The sequence below is a fragment of the Manduca sexta genome, chromosome 26 (assembly GCF_014839805.1).
Source record: "Manduca sexta isolate Smith_Timp_Sample1 chromosome 26, JHU_Msex_v1.0, whole genome shotgun sequence".
Taxonomy (NCBI): Eukaryota; Metazoa; Arthropoda; class Insecta; order Lepidoptera; family Sphingidae; genus Manduca; species Manduca sexta.
The window spans coordinates 5,981,811-6,002,814 of record NC_051140.1 but is presented as its reverse complement, the minus strand read 5'-3'; the positions used below and the strand labels follow the sequence as shown (position 1 = coordinate 6,002,814).

The following is a 21,004-nucleotide window of genomic DNA, read 5'->3' as shown; positions in this document are numbered from 1 at the left end:
GCGCTATTTACTAAACAGATGTCTACATCGTATGTATATGACGGATTTTGCTAGATGAGTTTTGTTTCTTAAACAAAGCCGACTCAGCTGAGAGGAAACTTTTAAATGACAACATAAGCTTTGTTTTTTAAGCATGTCAAAAATACTTTGCTCTGATTGGTCCATTTTTGAGATAGATCGAAAAAAGCGATTGGGATCGTTTTTAAAAATGTTAATTGTTAAGTACATTTACCATCTACTTGAGATCTTACTTAATAGTGGGATTGATTTATTAATATGGGTCTTAGACTCATTTACAGGCAAAGAGTTCTAGTATTATATAGAGCGGACATTGGGAAGATTCTCATATAAACGTTTTGAGCATATATGATGGTTACTCAAATTGTCGTGAAATAGCAAAAAATCAATGTAAAATACTTCAAATTTTTTCCATATCATGATTTCCACGTATTTTCTGTAAATATATTATTATCTAAGGTCGCTGTGACATCTTTACAGATATTTCAAATAAGACATCGACTTATTACCAATTGGGAATAATTTTTGGAGCAAAACTTTGGCTCTAGGGTAAGGCTCATATTTTTAGCGCTATCGCATACAGGAGATCACAACAGAAGGTGTCACAACTGAAATAATGGGTTACAACAGAATTTGTAAACCTTTTTACACAGTAACACTGACAGAGCTTATTATGCATTTTAAATAAGTGAGTGGTATATATATTTCATTTTTTATGTATGTTTGTATTTAGTATGTATATTTAGTTTTCGAATTATTTTGTGTGTAATAAATTGATAAAATAAATAATAACATTAAATTAAAAACATGATTTTTTGTATATATTTTTTATTATATATGACGTATTATTAAGTTGTTTATTTTCAGATTCAGCTGACTTATTTTTAAATTATGTTTTATAAATGTTGTGGAAAAATAAATACAGTTTGTGTAGTGATCAAAAATTTAATTGTTCTGAAATATTACAATCTACACTTTCCTTTATAATTTCCGTTGTAATACGTCGCACAATTTGTGTCACTCTGTCGCACAACGGATGTAATTTACAACACGAACTAACCTAAAAAAAATCATAACATGTAAAGTAATAAATATAGCCTTCAAAAACTGTCATAGTTCAACAAAGAAATGATTGTTGTGTATGATTTAAAACAAAAAATCAGGACAACTATTTAATTAATGATAATTCCAAGGAATAAATCTTACCTTTTCTTAACGACAAACAGTCTGCTCCAACACGTTCTTCCAACTAACACGAAAAAAAGATGGCGGAATTGTTCAGGAATGTGTCAAGTACGATGAGCTAGTATTGACACTTTAAATAAATTAATTCTTTATGGTAGATTATAAACAAGACCAGGAAATATCGCGTTACACAACTGACGTGTTACAAGAGAATAAAATTTGGGACACCTCTTAAGTTGTTAATATAAACAATACGGGGTGATTAATTGTAGTTGTTGTCGTTTTTTTTCGTAGTTAATATCCTATAGAACAAGATATATACGAAAAATAAAAATTTATAATGATAAAAAATTATATGTGTAATGATTTGTGTGGAGTGGGCGTATGCGGACACCAACAAAATGTATGGAATGAAAAAGTCGAATATTTTTTATTTTAATGTGGAAAAATAAATACTAGAAATATGTTTATGAAAAAATTTGACATAATAAAAAATTGTACGTACTATATTTCATTTTTATAAAAAGTAGATTTATTATATTTTTTTTATTTGTTTTTTGGAGTCTAACTCTTCGGACACAAACATTTTACAAAATGCGCTAAAAATATGAGCCTTACCCTCTAATGTCCGGTCTATAATAAACTATATAATGTCTTTGTTTATAGGTATATTCGACAAATTATACATACAAGGCGAAATATGCATGAATAATTGAGAACACCTGAAGTGAGGTAAGCTTTTTAACCGCAGCTATGTACATTATCTGTAAAAGCATTCCATATAAACCACAAAGGGAAAGTTGTCCCGTGGTTGCGAGCATTGTTTACGTGGTCGTCGGGACACCGATACAATCGACTTAACAGGGTGCTGGATGTCGCTTTATTTTCAACTAATTAATGCTTGACATGTTAGCCGGCTAACATGACAGCTACATGACAGTTACATGACATTACGCATGTTACGGGAATATAACTTTATTATTTATTACACAATAAGGTTATTTTTCCGTGACACGCGTAATGTCATGTAGCTGTCATGTTAGCCGGCTAACATTCCAATCATTCCGATGGCAAATGGGTTAAGGCTACAGGCCGGCATAGTATCGAGTGGCGAGGAATAAACATTTTGTCAATACTTCTTGTCGACATCACTTATCCAAAGGTGCAGAGAGATAACTTGCCATTCCTATATAACAAAAAAAAGATGTTTAGAAATGAAATAGCAGTTTTCGTAATTTAATAATATTGTAACTTTATTTTTCTGCTCAGTATCAGCCTGGAGTCTGGAATATGTGCCCGATATGGTGATAGGCTCGCCCCCTATCATATCATGGGACGGAACACACTTGGCGAAAAGTGGGTGCCCTGGTAGCGCCTCTGCATACCCCTTCGGGGATAAATGCGTGATGGTGTGTGTATGGTGTAACTTTTTTTTTTGTAATAACCTAACGACTGTAATTGTAATAAATCTTTTTTCGCTTGCATAAAGATTACCTAAATTGAACTATTTTTTCAAGATTATTCCTACACTTCTTGATAAAATTTCACTGAATATATCATGATAAACTGCTACTATGCGGGAGAAAGTTTTTGTAGGATACCAGTCCCGCTATATATTTTCCTGGAAGAAAAAGTAGTCTGTTTTATTCTAGACTAAAATGAACCTCTGTCCCATATTTCATCCAGATCTGTTCAGCCGTCCTAGTGTGTTTGACTTAAAAATATCCAAACTTTGGCATTTATATTAATATAAATTTATAGTAAACATTTCTACCAAAACATTAAATTCGAACCACATATAATTAACACAACATTCAAGAGTATTGTTTAATATCTAATGCCGCCACATCCATTTATTAGGCACGTCTGTATATCGGTGTATGAGTGTTTTGGGCAGGGAGGTGGACGATAAATTCTACGCTTTGTGCTCTCCAGCTCTCCTGTTTTTTAGGATGCATTTTAATAAAACTCGAGGCCATACTGTTATAAACAATAGTGTAGGTTTGATATACTTTAAACTCAACGTGATTTTGACAGTTTTTTCCGATGTTCTTTTTTTAAATGTATGGTTAGTTTTAACTATCTATACGAACCCTATATTTTATTGTTAATTCTAGAGTAATTTTTAATGTTTTTAAGACATGTAGCGGTTGTTTTTAAAAGCGATTCAAGTCCTATCTACAAGTTTATTACGTTGACCCCACATTGGATTCGGATAGTGTCAGAAATGATCAACAGATGTAGCGTGAAAAAGACAATGAAAAGTCAAAAGATACCATAATTCTCCCATTCATTCATTAAAATCACTTATTGTAAGCAATAACACAACACCAGATATTAGAAATTAATGATGTAACCTTCTAGACGAAATATACAACTGTTGAATAGATAAAATAGAATTCCGACTCACAATTGCATTGTAAAATAAGACGGTGAGTTGAATGCCACCTACAAAATGCAACGTCACATTACGTTCCGTGTTGCATTACGTATTCACGCGGATCTTCTGTGACATACTCGTTCATGCCGTGGCTTTGGATGATATTTTAAAGAACGTTCTAGATTTTTCGTTATTATCATATCTTGATTAATATGTGGCTACTTCTTGGTATTGATTACTCATGATACTGGTCTTAGGTCCCTGGTTCGAATCTCGGGCCGGAAAAGTGATATAGGGCTTGCTGCTTAGTACCTGGTCTGGAATTTATGCGATGTGGTGTGTGTCGTCTTGGTATAAATTATTTGTTGCTGAAATATAAAATAATTAAATTAGCATTACCTACGTACAATATGTATATTTTCAATAAATCTGCGTTTTTAGTTGACTAAGTCTAAGCAAAGAAAGTGTATAATCATTTCTTACTAAAAAAAAACAGATATTCCATCAAACATTACATAATTATTATCAGCAAACCATCTAAAGCAAGACAATAATATAATATTCGTCTCTCCAAAACCCTAAATTGTAACACGAAAGACATCCTCAAAAATTCTTACTAGATACCAGAGCAGTCTCAACTGTAAGAGATAGGCATCAATCTTTTACATCACAAAGAGCTGGGCGCTTCGGGGATCACAATAAAAGTGCCGCGCTGCATCCGCGATGCATCTGAGCCGATGTACGGGAATTTTAATGTGAAATATAGCGGATCATCTCCGATACATAATGGGAATTATACTTTAGTAAGTATTCGTGGTATTGTCTTGGGAATACGTCGTGTTTTTATTCCGGTTGACTATAATAGATCTTATCAATGAAGTTAAGTGTATGCACCAACGACATCGGCGATCAACAGTCGCTAGAATTATGGCGGTCTATCTAATTGGATATTTACTAATTCAACACGAAGCCAGACTTGCCAGGAGATCACAATGCCAGTAAAACCAAGATACATAAGATGTAGTAACTTATCTATATGTAAAAATGAATCTCAATTTCCCTTGGTCATTGCATAATGCATGAACGGATGGAAAAAATTCGCTAATTCTTGTTTTGTTGTGTTAACTGTTAGAAAAAGGTTCGTATGAAAGAAAAAATTAAGGATGTTGAACGGAATATTAGAAAATATGAAGAAAACTTAACGACAATATTAATTTCACTTAACTGTCAGTTTGAAATAATTATCAGCGATTGACAGAATGTGCGCAGCAAATTCATAGTTAAGACAATATGACAACGTCTGTCGGGTCGGCTAGTTTTATTATAATAATAATCTTTTTTGACTCCTTTGAACTTATAAACTTAAGGCGTTGATTACCTAACAGGTCCAAAACTAACGTCTTATTGGTCGGTCGCAGTCACTGTCAACTGACCCACTTATTAGTTTGTTTGTCATCTGTTTTAAAAAGGCTTATACGTTTCAAATACTTGTGCAATACCAATAATCCATACAATCCCCAATTCTAATAGTATTTAGTCTAACTAGGATAGTGATAACAGATTCATTAACGGATTTCCCTTTCGCAGCCGGCGTATAAATAGAGCGCAATAAAGCTGGCGAGCTTTAATGAAAACAAATGGAAAAGCTCTGTTTAAAAAACACGGCTTAAAGGCGCATTCGCAATGAGGCCGCACTTTGACGTATAAAGAATACAATGCTATGACATATTATTCTTATTTTAAATGAGAATACCGTTTTGTTTGTTTAATATTAAAATAACTTAACTGGTTTTTTGTTCGCACTTCGTATTGTACCGTCACAGATTAATTTATTACTTCTAGATTCTATTGAAGTAACACCTTAATTTAATTTAAAAATTATATGGATTGGAAATTTGTTGAATGTTCACTAATCGATTTCAACAGGAGTTGGTTATTTGATTCACCGTATTTTTTATGTATTTTGTTCAGCGACAATTCTTTACTTCGTGGTCTGATTAATTAAATGACTTCATTTTGCGTTGGATGAGCTATACCAAGTATACCTTCGGAATGGTCATTTTAATATTATTTGTATTTGTATTGTATTTTCTCAGCACATTATTCTGTTGATGGTGTTGTAGTGAAAGTCGGCTGTGAGTTATGTATGAGGTTCAATTACTAGTCAGATCGTCATCTACGTAAGAATTGCAACGTTTCCGTCATCGTCAGATACGGAAACTGCAAAAGAAAAAGTAAGAATGTTGTAAACAAACCCAATATTTTATTATAAATGTAAATCCGCATAGCTAAGCTGTACTCTAAGGCGGTATAATAGCAGAAAAATAAAATTGTTACGATAGAAATTGCTCAAAATATTTTAGTAAAAAAAATAAATTTTAAAATAGAATTACAGTGTGTCTACACCTTTACCGTTCTACGTGACAGCGACACCTCACAGCGAAGTTTTGACTGTCGACAAATTAAATCAATTAAGGGCCCGCTTCCCTTTTTGTGTGGCCAAATGTTTCCCATTTGTTCGTATTAGGCAAGATTTTTTTATATGCCATTTTTGTCTGTCTGAGTATTTGAGAGAATTTTTATTGGGTTGAGTTATAATTCTGCTTTAGAGGTCATTGTTAAGATAAATATATATAAAATACAATATTATCATCTGTGTACTTTATTCACATGCTTATTTAAGTTAGTACATAAAACGTGGTACAATATTTCTAGGGAACCTTATTAGTTAAAATTTTGCGAATAAAATGTCGCTTAAGTCAAGCCTTTCACCCGTTGATATAATTATTATATTCAAAATTATTCTTTGATATAAATATTGTTCTTTAAATTAAGAACACAACAAAAGAGGCATCAGTCATGCGGAACGAGCCGTTCTCAACTAATGCATATGTATATGTGGCAACTAATTTTGATTTATATAGCTTCTTTTTATTTATATAGATTTGTTTATTTACATATTTAAAATTGTATTAGTGTGAGTAATGTGAACGTGTCAGCTTCAGTTAATCCACCTATATTTGAAATTTACTTTACTTTTAGGGTGCAAATAGTTGGTTAATATTACGATGCTATATTGTAATAAGAGGTTCATATAAAATATTAATGAAAAGAAAAAATAAAAGCCACGCGCTAACAAAACAAGTCACTAGAAAGTAAGCCGCGCTCATTTTTATTAAAGAAATACAATGCCAAAGGCCTATACGCGTAAATAAAAATATATTCTTATTTGTATTTTTAAATTATTTATCTTTTCATGTTTACCTTACGAATTTAGGAGCCATAGTACAAAGAATTTGTTGAAGGTTTTATATGTATCTATCAATTAAGCTGGCTGATATTGTATCCGTCATAATGGTATCCATAACGATGGAAAAAAAACAAGAACAAAGAAAATGGTGTTACTTTTGGTGTTACTGTTATATATTTAATGCTTTCTGTGTAGTCCCGTTTATAAATTCTAAAGGCGTCATTTACTCTCACATATGCTATTTTTATGAGTTAGGAAGATGTATTTCATTTTCTATATTATGGCCACGTTTAGTTTAGCCCAACGAAAAAAAATAAATATACGCGTGCGAGTTGACCTAAAAATACAAAGAGAAAAGTAAAACAAAAAAAAAAACAAAAGAAAGCTAAAATAAAAACATCAATTGGAACGACGTGACAGATGGCGTTTCCGTCGAGAGCAGTTTAAACAGAATCGAATAATAATCTGTATGTACCGGTGCTTATGTCGGAAGAAACAATGACTGTTTGTCGCTAAATGGAAAATAAATTGATTGTGATTTGGAACACAAGTGGTTTTAATATTGATGAACGTTCGCGGGGCGGCTTTTAAGAATTTTGTTTGAAGATTCGCTTTCTGTTGATTTTTTTCATTGTGTATACAAACTTTTGTTATTATTATGAACTGTGTTGTCCTATTTAATAAAATAAACGTACATTCACTTTCAAAAATATGTTTCATGGTTTGAAGGCAATTATCTAAGCGACACTTAGTAAACTTTTGAATAGAGCGGTTCAAAGTTTTAATTTTAATAGGAAAATTCATAACAATTATACTTTTTACTTTGTAATAATAGAGTGTTATCATATTAAAATTGTCCTAGAGCTACAAAAACTAGAACAAACGACGAAGAAAAATCTGGCGGTTACAAATATTTATACAAATCATTTTCAGTATATGTGTCGTTTAGATATATTTGCCTTCCAACCGTCGATCTACAACTGGACCAGGAAAATAAAAAACCTCGCCATGTAGTGCCAAAATATGGAATAATTTCATCTACTGACAAAGTTAACTCTAAGACGAAAAAGCATAAGTGGCACTCCCAATCGAGATTTTTATTTTTCGATACAATACACATGTGACTTAGCAGGTTAGGTTATATATTACATAGTGGAGCGAGATTATTCTAATTCACGTGGTTGATTTTGTCATATTAATAGTATCTTGGGTTTCGTTGATAAAATTATCCAAAGAGACTTAAATATTATTAAAATCAACTGGTAAGCCATGTTTAAAAGCTGTTTAATACCCTACCCCTTGTTTCTCTTACTTTGCCATCGCAATAAAAGCAAGATTAATTTTCCGACCTATAAATTATATTAACACTCGTCCAAATTCCTCTACAGGTAGCCTAAACAAAGCGGCGATAAACAATAATTCTCTTTCCCCGGTCCCATTTTTCGTTCACCTACAAGCGGTTTTTGTCACAACTTTGCATATTCAAATAGCCGAAGCACGGAGAATGGGCAACTTTAACAGTAAAACATTTTCGTAGCCGGTAAACATAATAGAGTACTTGTACAGAATGTTTACGTTCAGGCTCGCCTTAATGGATGTCTAGTTTGTGTTATAAACTGCATGTTGTCACAGTCGGATAGCGTTATTATGATCTGAAATACTAGGTGATGTAGATTTTAGTACATAAGGCTTTGGATAGGTTTAGATCTTAATAAATTTCTGAGGTAATGCATAGCGGTGGGTAGAAGCCGCTATATTATTTTATTTGTTGTGGCTGTACCATTGCAATTTGCGTGAATAGCGTGTAGTGGTCATGGGCGGTTCCATATTGGATTGGCAAGTAGAGGCGGTCTCTTAGGGGGAGGCCATCTGGGCAGCTGCCCAGGGCCTCGCGCTTGCAGGAGCCTCGCGCGGAGCCTTGGGAGAGCTTTTGTAAAATCTTACCGGCAAAACTGTTAAAAAACCAGGGAATATTTTCGCTCCGTCCAGGGCTACGCGTCGTATTTTTTTTTATTTCGCCTGAGGCCTCACGCTGTTTATGAGTACCTTGATTGATTGTCTAAATGCTGTAATGCGTACGTAGTACGAGTACGATTAACTGAGGTCCTGGATACGAAACGCGGATCGGGAGAAAAATAATTGTAATTGGGTTTTTCCATTTTGCAAATTACTTACTCGCTGCTTGGTGTCAGAAAGTTGGCAGTGTGATACTTCCGTGCTTCGGAAAGTGCGTAAAGCCGTTGTTGTCGTTGGTCCTGCGCCTGATCCCTCTCCGGTCATGGCTGATTGCCGTCCCACCGGCCTATGAGACGTAATACCTCTGTGCCTCAGAAAGCAAGTAAAGCCGTTGGTCTTGCGCATGATCTCTTTCCGGTCATGTCTGATCGCCATCTCACCGGAATATAAGAGTGAGGGAATAGAGAGTGCCCCTGTGTATTATATATATCCTAGTCCTGCGTACCTCGTTGATTTTGGTTGAAATTGCCCGCCGTGGCCGATATTCAGTCAAGATGGATTCATTCACCCACGTATAGTAAATGTAATATAGAAAGAATGTTTAGCAGTTAAAGCAACATAGCTATTCAGATGATGTCTCAATTTCTCTTTGTATTGTCGTATCTCTTTTCTCAATTCTCTATTGAAGTCTACCTTCTCTTCCCCCATATTTTATGTCAAGAGCTATGTTTGTGCAAAAAAGTGGTGGAAGCCACAGACAAAACCGCGGGCTGAAAGTTGAACTGAAACAAAGCGACGCCACGCGGTTTGTACCAACTTTCCACTACAATGCTCCATTTGATAAATACTTCAAGTATTTTCTATTACTTTGCTGCATGTTTATTGTTTCATTAAAGTTCAAGCCCTGTTGAGCGGATGCTGAAGAAGCATAAAGGAATTTATCGTGCAAACTTTGTATTTAAATTAATACTTGTTCTTATAATTTGAAATTTAAATTTAATAAAATATTGTTTTGATTTATAGAGTGAAGTAACCGTAGTGATGTCTCTGTAACCCAATTAATGGTTGGTCGTCGATTTCTATAAGATATTCTAAAGGTCTTAGTTTTTTAACACCTGGTTTAACGATACAAATGAGTGCTGATTACTCCAACTACGCCTATCCATGCAAGCTCTAAAAGTATTATTCAAAACAAACAAACACAACATTTCACTTGTTAATTTCAACTTGGATTAAATATTTAATATCGTCAATAAAAAACTTGCAATTTCAATTTTCATTAACGTAATAGAAAACGCTATAATATTAGCTGCATGATGTCCACTGCTGAACGTGGGCCTCCCCCCAACATTTCCAGATCGACTTATAGGATATTATTTATATAATAATGATATTATTTTTAATGATGGTAGGTCCCATATGTGAGAGTCCGCATGGGTAGATACCACCGTAATGTCTTTTCTGCCACCAAGCAGCAGAGTGTAGCTACGGTTGTGTTCCGGTTTGAAAGACATTGTAGCCAGTCTAACTACTGGACATAATAGGACTTAACATCTCGAGTCTCAGGATGGCGAGCATAGTGGAATACCAAACAATACTTTGTAATTCAAGGTGTTAGATGATGTTTCTACTATTTATGGGCAATCGTATCACTTACCATCAGACGAACGGCAAGCTCGTCTTGTCAAAGAAAAAAATAAAAAATCGTCCTGCCAAAAGATAGGCACCTAAAACCATTGACTTAATACCAAATAAGTTTTTCTTTGTAGATTAACCCTTCGGTCTATTCAAGCTCTAGTTACTGAAGACTCGATTAGTTGGAAAGAAGTGTTCCAAATAAAGAGAAATAGGCCCGAGAAATTTCCAATAAACTAGGTAAGTAACTGACGGCGACAGCGGCATCGTAATCTCATTAATCTTGTCGGGACAACATAATTCAATGTACCGTCTAAAGAGATAAGGTACTGCCAGCGAGAAAAACTACTAGTAACTTCTTATGAAGAAAATCTTCGAGGGAAAAATAACCTATAAATAAATAGTTTGTATTACGTCAGTTTATGACTAGAACAAATTCTCATAATAAAAAAATACATTGTGTAAAAAAAAACGTGAAATTTATATATAAGTATACCTGTTACAATTAATTTATATGAGCCATCAAGCAATATTACTGTTGTAGAAATCTAATTTAACGAACAATGATTCGTTGAAATAAACATTTTTACGTAAAGATCTAAAATAATTTTCAAAGCAAATTATTTAACTCAAAATTCCAAATACGAAATCTGACAAATCAAAGAAATTCTTTAAGTTAACGCCCTTTAGCTACAGATTCCATAAAACGTTACGTTCTACATCAAAACCTTAATCCCAATTCATCAGGCCGTCACATTTTAAGGTTGTTACACGACTAATATAAAAAGATCTTTTTCTTCATTCAAATTCATTAGGACAGCACCCTCTTCAAATTATTCGTACTAGGGTCCTTGGATGCACCTTATTGGATTATCTGAGCTTTGATGTCCGAAAGATGTTCAAGACTCGTTTACACCGTGTTAAAGGTAATAAAAAGGAAGCCATTCTCCAAAGAAACTTTTATTAGGTAACATGGAAATTGGAAAAGTTAAGAGTGTCGGATAACGAAGACGTCTCGTGTCTGATCTACTAATTTGGTACGATAGATTTGAAACACGGTTTTGTCAATATGTAAATTGTAGAGCTGGAATTCTTAACTGGTATAGTAGGAGAGCACGTTTTGAAATTAGTGAGGGTCGCCGGAGTCTGAGGGCGGCCCAGAACCAGTCCCTGTGGCACTCAATGGGGGAGGTCTATGTCCAGCAGTGGACGATTCCCCGCTGAAATGATGAGGTCGAGGTTGTCAGTCAAATTTGTTAGTGTATAACATACTTTTCTCGCTAGGAGTGGAATCTGGACACTGTACAGTATGAATTAGGCTCCCATCTATTATTATGAATCCCTCTATCTATGACTTTCGTATTTAGTTACCTTTGCATTTTGTGAATGAATTCTTAATCGAATTTCGGCCACTGCGGTCAATCTCAATGGAAATCAACCAGGTACACAGGACATATTATAGTAATATGCGCAATACACAGGTGCACTCTCTGTTCTTTTACTCTCATAGTCCTGTGAGACGGCAATCCGACGTGACCGGAGAGAGATCAGGCGTAGAACCGATGGCTTTACATGTTTTCCGAGGCACATGGGTATCACACCGCCAACTTCTTGACTCCGGGCTGCGACTGAGTAATTTTTAAGAAAAATCCGGTCACAATTATTTTTGGTTCGACTCGGGATTAGAACCCAGGACCTCAGTGCGATAGTCGTATTCGTACCGCGTACGCATTACAACTACGCCAACGAGGCAGTCAAATCTTATTAGAAGCATAAGTAGATAACAAGTTATTCAATGTTATATCGGGCATCGATAATTATACAGTTGGTACGCAAATAATTTTCTAAGCATCACAAATAATAACAAGTTTATTTATTTCTCCACAGTTTACACAATTATAAAAGGACATATAAAAATATTTGATGAAAATCTGTGGAGACTGCCTGATTTAAGATTATCTTGTGTTCCAGGTGACCACTCCGCCTTCGAAACTTGTGCTATACACAAATTAAAAGTAAGAGTATGTATTCAACTCACAATAGTATTATTAACTTAATCTAATTACCAACGAATTAGGTATCCAATTAAGTAATTCATCATTTCATATCGACTTCCGCACTGTGCGATATAATTGAAACGAAGCCTAATCCTCTCAACATGTTTGATATCCAGATATTATTGTTTGTTCGGAGCGGGAGGCCTGACAAACCATATTCACCTAACTGGGACATAACAGATTAGTTTGCCGTGATAATTGACAATACAATCCATCTGTTGGCACGCCTGCAAACGAATACAATGACAACGCGCAATGATATAATGTAGCGGTGTGGTAACTTCATGTTTTTTTTATTGCTTTCAATGATGAGACGAGCTTGCCGTCTGATGGTAAGTGATACAACCGCCCATAAACAGAAGAAACACCATCAAACACCTTGAATTGCAAGGTATTCAAGTGCGCTCGCCATCCTGGGACGTGATTTGTTAAGTCTTATTATGTCCAGTAGTTACACTGGCTACAATGCCCTTTAAACCGGAATACAACAATGACCAAACACTGCTGCTTGGTGGTAGAAATAGACATTGCGATGGTACCTACCCATACGGACTCCAACATATGAGAGGCTTCCCGCCAGTATGTAAATAGATTTAGCTTGGATATATAATATTAGCTGGTGGTAAGATATATAGGATAGCGAACACCGTACGTAAGGTGTTAAAACACGCCATAGTGGCCCACATAAGTGTGTCGCGTTCCGGGATCAGCCTGTGTATATACGGTTCCAATAGGCCGGCATAATTGTGCCCACTGCCGAGGGGTAATCATCTTTCGTCAATCGACATTCCATTACTTCAATGACTTACCATAAGGTGCAGTACGGTCACTTCCGTGCACGTATGTATAAGAAAAAAATATGTATATGAACATATTTGTAGTAAAAGTTGTGTAGTCGGTCGATGAAATAGTATTCTCGGTTGGAAGACTAGCGATATGGAATCTTAATAAATATTGGTGTCACATGTCTGTATTTTGGAATATAGATTAATAAATACATTATGTTATATACATGTTTGTACAACTTGTATGATATTTGATCGACCGATAAACGCAACCAATATTACTGAATAATATTTTAATAATCAATCATAAACATAAAAACCACTTTACATACTAACTCACGGCAACACAAAGCCCACGTCGATACAATCAGTATCGTATCAGCTAAGCCCGCATCACGTTCCCAATCCCAACAGAACATCGCTACAAACAAACAGTACACGCAACTCACAAACATTACCAGCGAACGATCGCGAACCACGCTTTTTGCTAATCAGCCATCTACGTTCGGTTGCATTACACCGACACGTTAATTTATTGCTAGTGCATGGTAATACGAGTTATCTGAATTAAAATCTTAATCTAAACGCTAATAACGGTCAAGATTTTGTCGCGTTGCACTACTGTTCCTTATGTGTATGGTGTGTCTATAATTGTAATTTTGTACATAAAATTAATTGTGCGTATGTCTCGATTGAAATGTAAACATTTGAATTTGCTGTGACATGGTTATGTGTGATCAAATATTATTCTGTTCCCAATAGGTATTACGTATTGATTTGTAGTTTAGCTTTGGATTTCTATTGAATAGAATGTTCGATGAGAAACTACCACTGGAATACGAGGGAAATAGGAATTCGTGGCATAACTTTACAGCTATACTACGGACTAAACATGTAAGCCGGATTGAATCTATGTCTAGCGGTCGAATTCTCTAGTCGTATTAAGCTTGCTAGAGCAAGTAAATCTACATGTCTTGTTGGTAGTTAGGGCTTGTAAATCGTATGTGGCATTATTGCTAGCCTAAATTATACTGTAAAACTATTACAGTTTGTAGGAATATTAATGAAATTAACCAACATACATTTTACATGTAAAATTACATGTGGGGGTACTGGGCTGTTAATATATAATATACATTTTGTTGTATAATGTTGTTAATTGTGTAGTTTATTACAACAATATAGCGTCGTACAGTAAATATGTTTTTTTTATTAACGTTAAAAAAGGAAATTACTCAATTCGTTAAAAAGTTTTTACCTACGTACATGTTAAATATTCTAAGCGAAACTCATCAAAGGAATAAATACATAGGCGACGCAAAAGTAAAATAGGGGTCGGGATTGACTGCAAGCGTATTAAAAAAAAAATGCGTGCACAACGGCACATTATTATAAATACTGGTTAAAAAGAACATTAGCAAAATGTAATACTGTACGAGATGTAAGGGTCTCGCTATATAACGAAAACTTTAGATGTCATACAATTTAATTATTTAAGACAATCATGCAGTGTTTTTTTAACAAGATGTGAGGAAAATGTAGCGTGGTACGTTTTTTGTTCTATGGAACTTAGCTTTTGAATGTCAATATAAAATCGTCAGAGATCAACTGACAAATTAAATGCTTTGCCGGCGAGATTTTAATGTAAGCACTAACGATTGACCAGTGCAATATAACTGTCATCATTAAAAATTGTAACAAAAGAGTTTGCAGAACATAAAAAAAAATCGTAAAAACTGCGCATATTTTTTATGGAGTCATTCATTACTGGATTGACGTCTCAGGATTTTTCTTTAAAGCGCAGTTTACTGCAATGTAAAGTTTTGTCATATAAAGTTCTGAGTGATGTTGTTACTGCTTATTTCCTTTACCTATCATCAGACGAACGCTTTGCTCTTTTCGTTATGGGAATGTGTAAAAGAGCCAATTGCTCGCACTGTGATCGCTTAAATATTGTTATTTACCGAGACGACCGATTTGCTTTTTCGTGTTCGGGTAGTATAAGAAAGCCAATCGCTCGCGCTGTAACCGCTGCTGTACATATCATTATACCAATCGCTCGCACTGTGACCGCAGCTGTACATATAATTATAGTTACATATTATATTAAACAAGTCTTATCGTTGATGGGGGCGCTCTGTGGCTGCAATTCGCACGTATAATTCTAGTAATTTTCGAGACCATTGACCGGGAAAATATGAATTTGCTGGCTATAGTTCAAAGAGCTTAGAGGTGGCTTCATAAAGACGCGCACTCGTTGGTTTGTTATGCTTTAATGGATGAGTTACATATAATTATAAGTATGTTGGCGTTTTTGATTAGAATAGTGACCCTAAAATTAAGTTTAATAAATTTTAGTCAAGCGTAAGTAAAACATACAAATATGCAATTATATTTTAAACTATTGTTGATATCGTAAATATTTGACAGAGCTGTTATTGATTCATCTACAAAAAACGATATTAAATTTTATGATCGATACGTTGTTCCTGTCATTCAGAGTAAAACCGTCATGTGACACCGTAAAGACGTGTGAGATTTGGCATGAATCGAGTTTATATATAGGAATGCAGACAAATAATTTATACTTATAATATAAATACACAGACAGAGGGACACACTCTCGCCTATTATCCCTAAAGAGGTAGGCAGAGGCGCAACTGGTGCACTCACTTTCCGTCATGTGAATTCCGTCCTATTGTGTGATAGGGAGCGAGCATTCGCCATATCAGGTGCAAATAGCATCCGGGCTGATACTGAGTAGAAAAACCCAATATCACTTTGCCTGACCCCGGGATCGAATTATAGACCTCAGCACTGCATTCGGACCGTCATACAACTATGCTACCGAGGCAGTCGGTTCAATGAATAATATGAGTTAAAAATATATTAAATGTAACACTCTTTCGACTTCTACACCACAACTAGTTAAAATAAAAATATGATTATCTGTACGCTATAAACTCACATCCAACACAATTCAACTCTTGATTCGCACGACCCGTTCATCTGTTCTATAATAACAGGACTCGATGTTTATTGAAAGCATTTATTTCAATGGAGCACGTTTTTAATATTCAAAAATGCATCATAATAGAACGCTTGCACAAATTGGAAGTCGTGGTGCGTCGTGACATGAATGAGTTCGGTTCACTTGACTGACTGGAGCTAGCGGGAGTCACGTGCCCGCTGCGACTGTTCATTGGACAGATTTGATTGTGCCGAAATGCACCGGGCCTTGTTGATGCGGACTTCTGTTACATAGATTGTGATTGATTTTGTTGAATGGGTCGTTTCTGGCATTTATAATTATGTCTAAAAGTTTGATATAGATGTATGGCAACGTTAATATGTCTCTTGGGTGTTTTTCGTTATAATTAATGTATAGAACTTCGAATAGTTTGACTATTCGTCACTCATGGCGAGTAATATTTCAAACACATTATTTCCTTGTTAAGTAAACAATGTTTATTATATTAAAATACATGTTTGCGTGAGTGTTGGATGCGTGTATTTGTTAAATAACAATAAACATTTCGTGTTTTGTTTAACTTTGTTTCTGGAACAAGCCGAAACAACAGTTTTGGGCATATTAATTTTGTCGTTGACCCGTTAACGCACATTTTTCTTTTCAACACGCAATTTTTATTCTATTTTTAAAATTATGTAATAAATCATTTTAAAATTATTAACTAACTAACGCCCTTAGGGTATGTTTTACAACTTCTAAGTAAATGCTACTCATATAAATATATAAGCCGGCCAAATACAAAAGTCACATTTTAATCTATGCTCCTAAATAAATTGTAATTATATAAGCGCTAATTAGCTGTTTCATATTTTTGTTTGCTTTATAAGTATTTTCAATACATTTATTTCGGAAAAAAAATACGAGTTTTTTGCCCGAAAGACTAAAGCCCCATTTGCTATTTAGTTCTAATTCTATATAATGGTCATAAATCCTCTATTATTGCAGTTGCATCATTTCCAGCCGCGTCCCATTTGACGTGTTAGCTCTTTGACACGTCGTCACGTCGCTGGATCTTGTTAGCGTGACGCGTGTATCGCACGTGCTGGCCGAGTGTTCTAATTGATAAATTCGGACACTTTTTGTAGGGAAATGCACGCTAATTGGGCGGCAATCTTGCGTTATGTGTTAATGCGTGTTGTATTTATGTCTATTAAGCTGAATAATTTGTTCTGTGAGCTATCGATTTGTAAGTCTGTTGCTATATTCCGATAGACAAGAAAAGCGGACGATTGTAAAAAAAATATACTTTTTATGATTTCTATTAAATGCCTACAAACTAAGAGATTTTGCAACCATCTTAATTGAGTTTTATTATTTTTTATTGCCGTTCTTTTAATAATAACTCTAAACAGCCAAGACTTTTAAAAAGCGATAGTCTAGTTGGGTGTGGAACGGACTGCCGAGACGAATGTCCGTAGATTCAAAACCCAAGGGCACACACCTCTGATTTTGCTTAAGCTATTTGTGTATTCTTTATTTATCGCTTGCTGTAATGGTTAAGAAAAACATTGTGAGGAAACCTGCATACCTGACAAGTTCTGTATAAGAATTTTGAGGGTGTATGAAGTCTATCAATCCGCACTAGGCCAGCGTGGTGGACTAAGGCCTAATCCCTCTCCCTAGTGGAGGAGACCCGTGCCCAGCAATGAGTTAGTATTATTAAATCTCGTCACATGAAATCTTAGAATTACATCAAAATAAGCCACAGGATCTTTCGTACATCCTAACTGCTCTGAACGGATACACAAACTCATCTACTCACTGCATAGAATTTAAGTTTGTATATCGTTTACGCTTGCTGCGAGTTTGAAACAAAACACTTTCAAACATGTAAATAAATTTAATCGTAGTTAAGTGTTTTCGACGATAAAATAAATCTTATATATACTTAAACATCAAAGAAGGCATCAAGTTAATCTTGTAGATAGGCGGAGAGCAATATAAATTATTTATTAATGTTTCCGCCACGGCTGTTTTCACATTTCGCCGACCGCAGCGGTTCTTTGCAACAAATAGGATTTCACTATGAGGCACAAATCTGGACGGCCATCTGTGCCCGAATCTTTTAGGGTGACATACGGATGCGCAGTTTGACGAACTTATAGTTACGATGAAAGTTATGTTTTTATGAGACTGTGTTTAGGATACAATTTCTTGCACATTCAGTTTGTTTTCCTGACATAATAGGAGTGACAAAGTCTAGAAGTGTTCAAAATAACATGTAAAATGGTAAAATGTCCATTTTACGATATACCTAGTGTCGAATTTGCTGCGACTGTGATTAATTGAAATAGGTAAAGTATCTTGATGAAATTGTATAAAATAATGGAATTATTACTATGTATTAAGATACTTCAAGTGTTTGTTCAAAATTGTTAAAAAAATACATAAACCATAAATTTATTACGATAGTCAAATGTTTTTTTCATTCTACAGTCCGTTGGTTGAACAAACTATTTAACATATTGGAGACTTCTTATATCCATAGTTATTAACGGAAACTATCTTACGTTGAAAACAGTTGACCGTGCTATACACCGGTGTGTATCGCATATTATAGGTCGTTAAAATTCAATTGTTGCTAGCCTCCCCGCCGGGTCCATCTCCAGAGCCCCCTCTATTGATGTAATAAGTCTATTGAGACTGCATAATTGCAAATCATTTGTGGGTTATTTGTCGTTAGTACGCCGTGCAGGGGCGACCACTCCATTATAGTAAGCGGTGAAACGCAAATTTGTTAATCGATATTCTGTTATGTGGTTGTTCATTGACAGTTTATTTTGGCCTGTCATTCATCATCGTGTTGTTTGTTATCAAAACTTACCAATGAACCAATAAATAACGTAGAATTCTATATCGGAAATGTATATCTTACCAAATGTTGTTTTGTATAGACATGATAGTAATATGATTTGTGTGAAATTTTAATGTTATTTTCTTATTTTTTTTCCAACTATAAAGAGGTCTACGTCGATACTGACGGCTTTATATCATGCGACACTTTGTGTAGTTTTGAGTTTCGGTACCTTTTATGAACAGTCGTGTCCAAATATGGTACCTATTATAGTACCTCTATTATGCGAGCGCTTAACTCCTGTCTCAAGTTTCTGTATAAAAATTACTAAATTCTTTCTCATATCTTTGTTTGTTTTCGCATGGACTTTGCCAATTTGGTTGGTCACAACGGCTTTGAAATACTTCTTGGAAAATGTGTTTGTAGTAGCTCTTTAAAAGCGTAAGAGTTCGTATGGTTTCCTTCGCTGAAAGCTTCTCATGTTACTTTGAGATGCAACCCTTCCCGCATTTACTTACGAAGCGTGTTAGCAAAATAATACTGCATTATAGATGTATTACTTCATCATTTTTAAAATTGTATTGCTTCCGTCTTGACTGTCGTGGACAAGTAATTGAATTGGGCGTCTTGTAATGGATGTCTTTATGCAGCTTTTAATTTGACATCAATATAATTTCTTATGTTTACGCAATAAAATTATTTTACGGATTTATCGCGGTTGTTATATTATATTTGAGATCATTATATATCCTTTAGTATAAATTGGAATAATGAAATCATATGAAAATCTCCGTCACTTCGTTCGCAGTTAATTAAGCTTAGGCGTATAACAACTTTCCCAGAATTCAACGTACTTGGTGATGCGTAATCTTCCCTCATTTTCCTTCAACCAATGACTCATCTGCCTCCATCTCGGGTCAATGTCATACGACACTAAATAAGGCGAGACAAATAAATATTTTATTACCTTTATTTTTCATACGTTAACTTTTAACGCCTACGTAATAGAGCTCATGTCAGTGCGTTTTCTGCGAATGAACAGTAAATATAAGTTTGTTGTAACAGTAAGAATATCTAATGGGGTGGATCGGGAACTAATAGGGCCCGGTCGGAAGTGCGTGACGGTTTCTCGTATTACTTTATTATGTTGGAATTGGTTGAATATATTGTAAAAATAATGTATGTAAAAATAAAGTATATTAAGTAGAACATTGTTTTAGCCTTGTAAAGATAAAGAACGGTTATATATTTTTATTTAATATTAGTGAGTAGATAGACAAAACCCAATGCTCTATAAGATTGTTAAGATTCTTATTTTGATATTTGAAAGAAGTAAACACAGATAACTCAATATATTATAGGAAGTCTATAAATTGACATAAAATTTAACACAGAGACCAAATTTTAGATTAACATAATATTACAGGCAACTCTCAACCTCAGAACATCTACAATGAGAATTGTATTCTGATACTTTCGATAATGCGAGCGATTCATAATAATTCTCGAATGTACAATTATTAGTTACCTTAAACAAGACAACAAGAAGGGTGATGACGTCATCACGTCGCTATACATTGAGCCTTATATCTGACACTGTATTTCGTCGATTTTTGCATTTCAGCAATAATTAATTTGTTTTTATTGAATGTACATTAATCTCTGTAGTCATTTTTGTTAGGCGCATACATATTTTAGAAACCTAAAATGCTCACGCATGGATAAATAAAAATATCAAAATACTTCGTATGCACTATAATTTACATATTTAAGTGTACGTCAAATTAGCACAGGGAGGGGTGTAAAAAGTATCGTAATTGGTGTAAAGCCAGCTAGGGGTGCCACACAGCGCAATTATCTAGGGTTGCACTAATTCCACGCTCTTAACCTCGTTTGTCTGGCTTATTTAACTA

The 21,004-nt window shown here is 34.7% G+C and overlaps 2 long non-coding RNA genes across 2 annotated transcripts in view; one reads left to right on the top strand and one right to left on the bottom strand.

Annotated features, from left to right (window-relative positions):
* Positions 1–949: 949 nt before the first annotated feature.
* On the bottom strand, positions 950–1,344 carry LOC119190671. Its single transcript, XR_005113046.1, has 2 exons — positions 1,225–1,344; positions 950–1,078 (listed from the first exon to the last, which is right to left on the bottom strand). It is a non-coding gene; the product is annotated as an uncharacterized LOC119190671 (long non-coding RNA).
* Positions 1,345–1,865: 521 nt separating this feature from the next.
* Positions 1,866–21,004, top strand: part of LOC115452618 — a 28,345-nt gene continuing 9,206 nt past the window's right edge. Inside the window, exons 1-2 of the long non-coding RNA XR_003939497.1 lie at positions 1,866–1,935; positions 12,396–12,439. This is a non-coding gene — a long non-coding RNA (uncharacterized LOC115452618). The remainder of the gene's footprint in view (positions 1,936–12,395; positions 12,440–21,004) is intronic.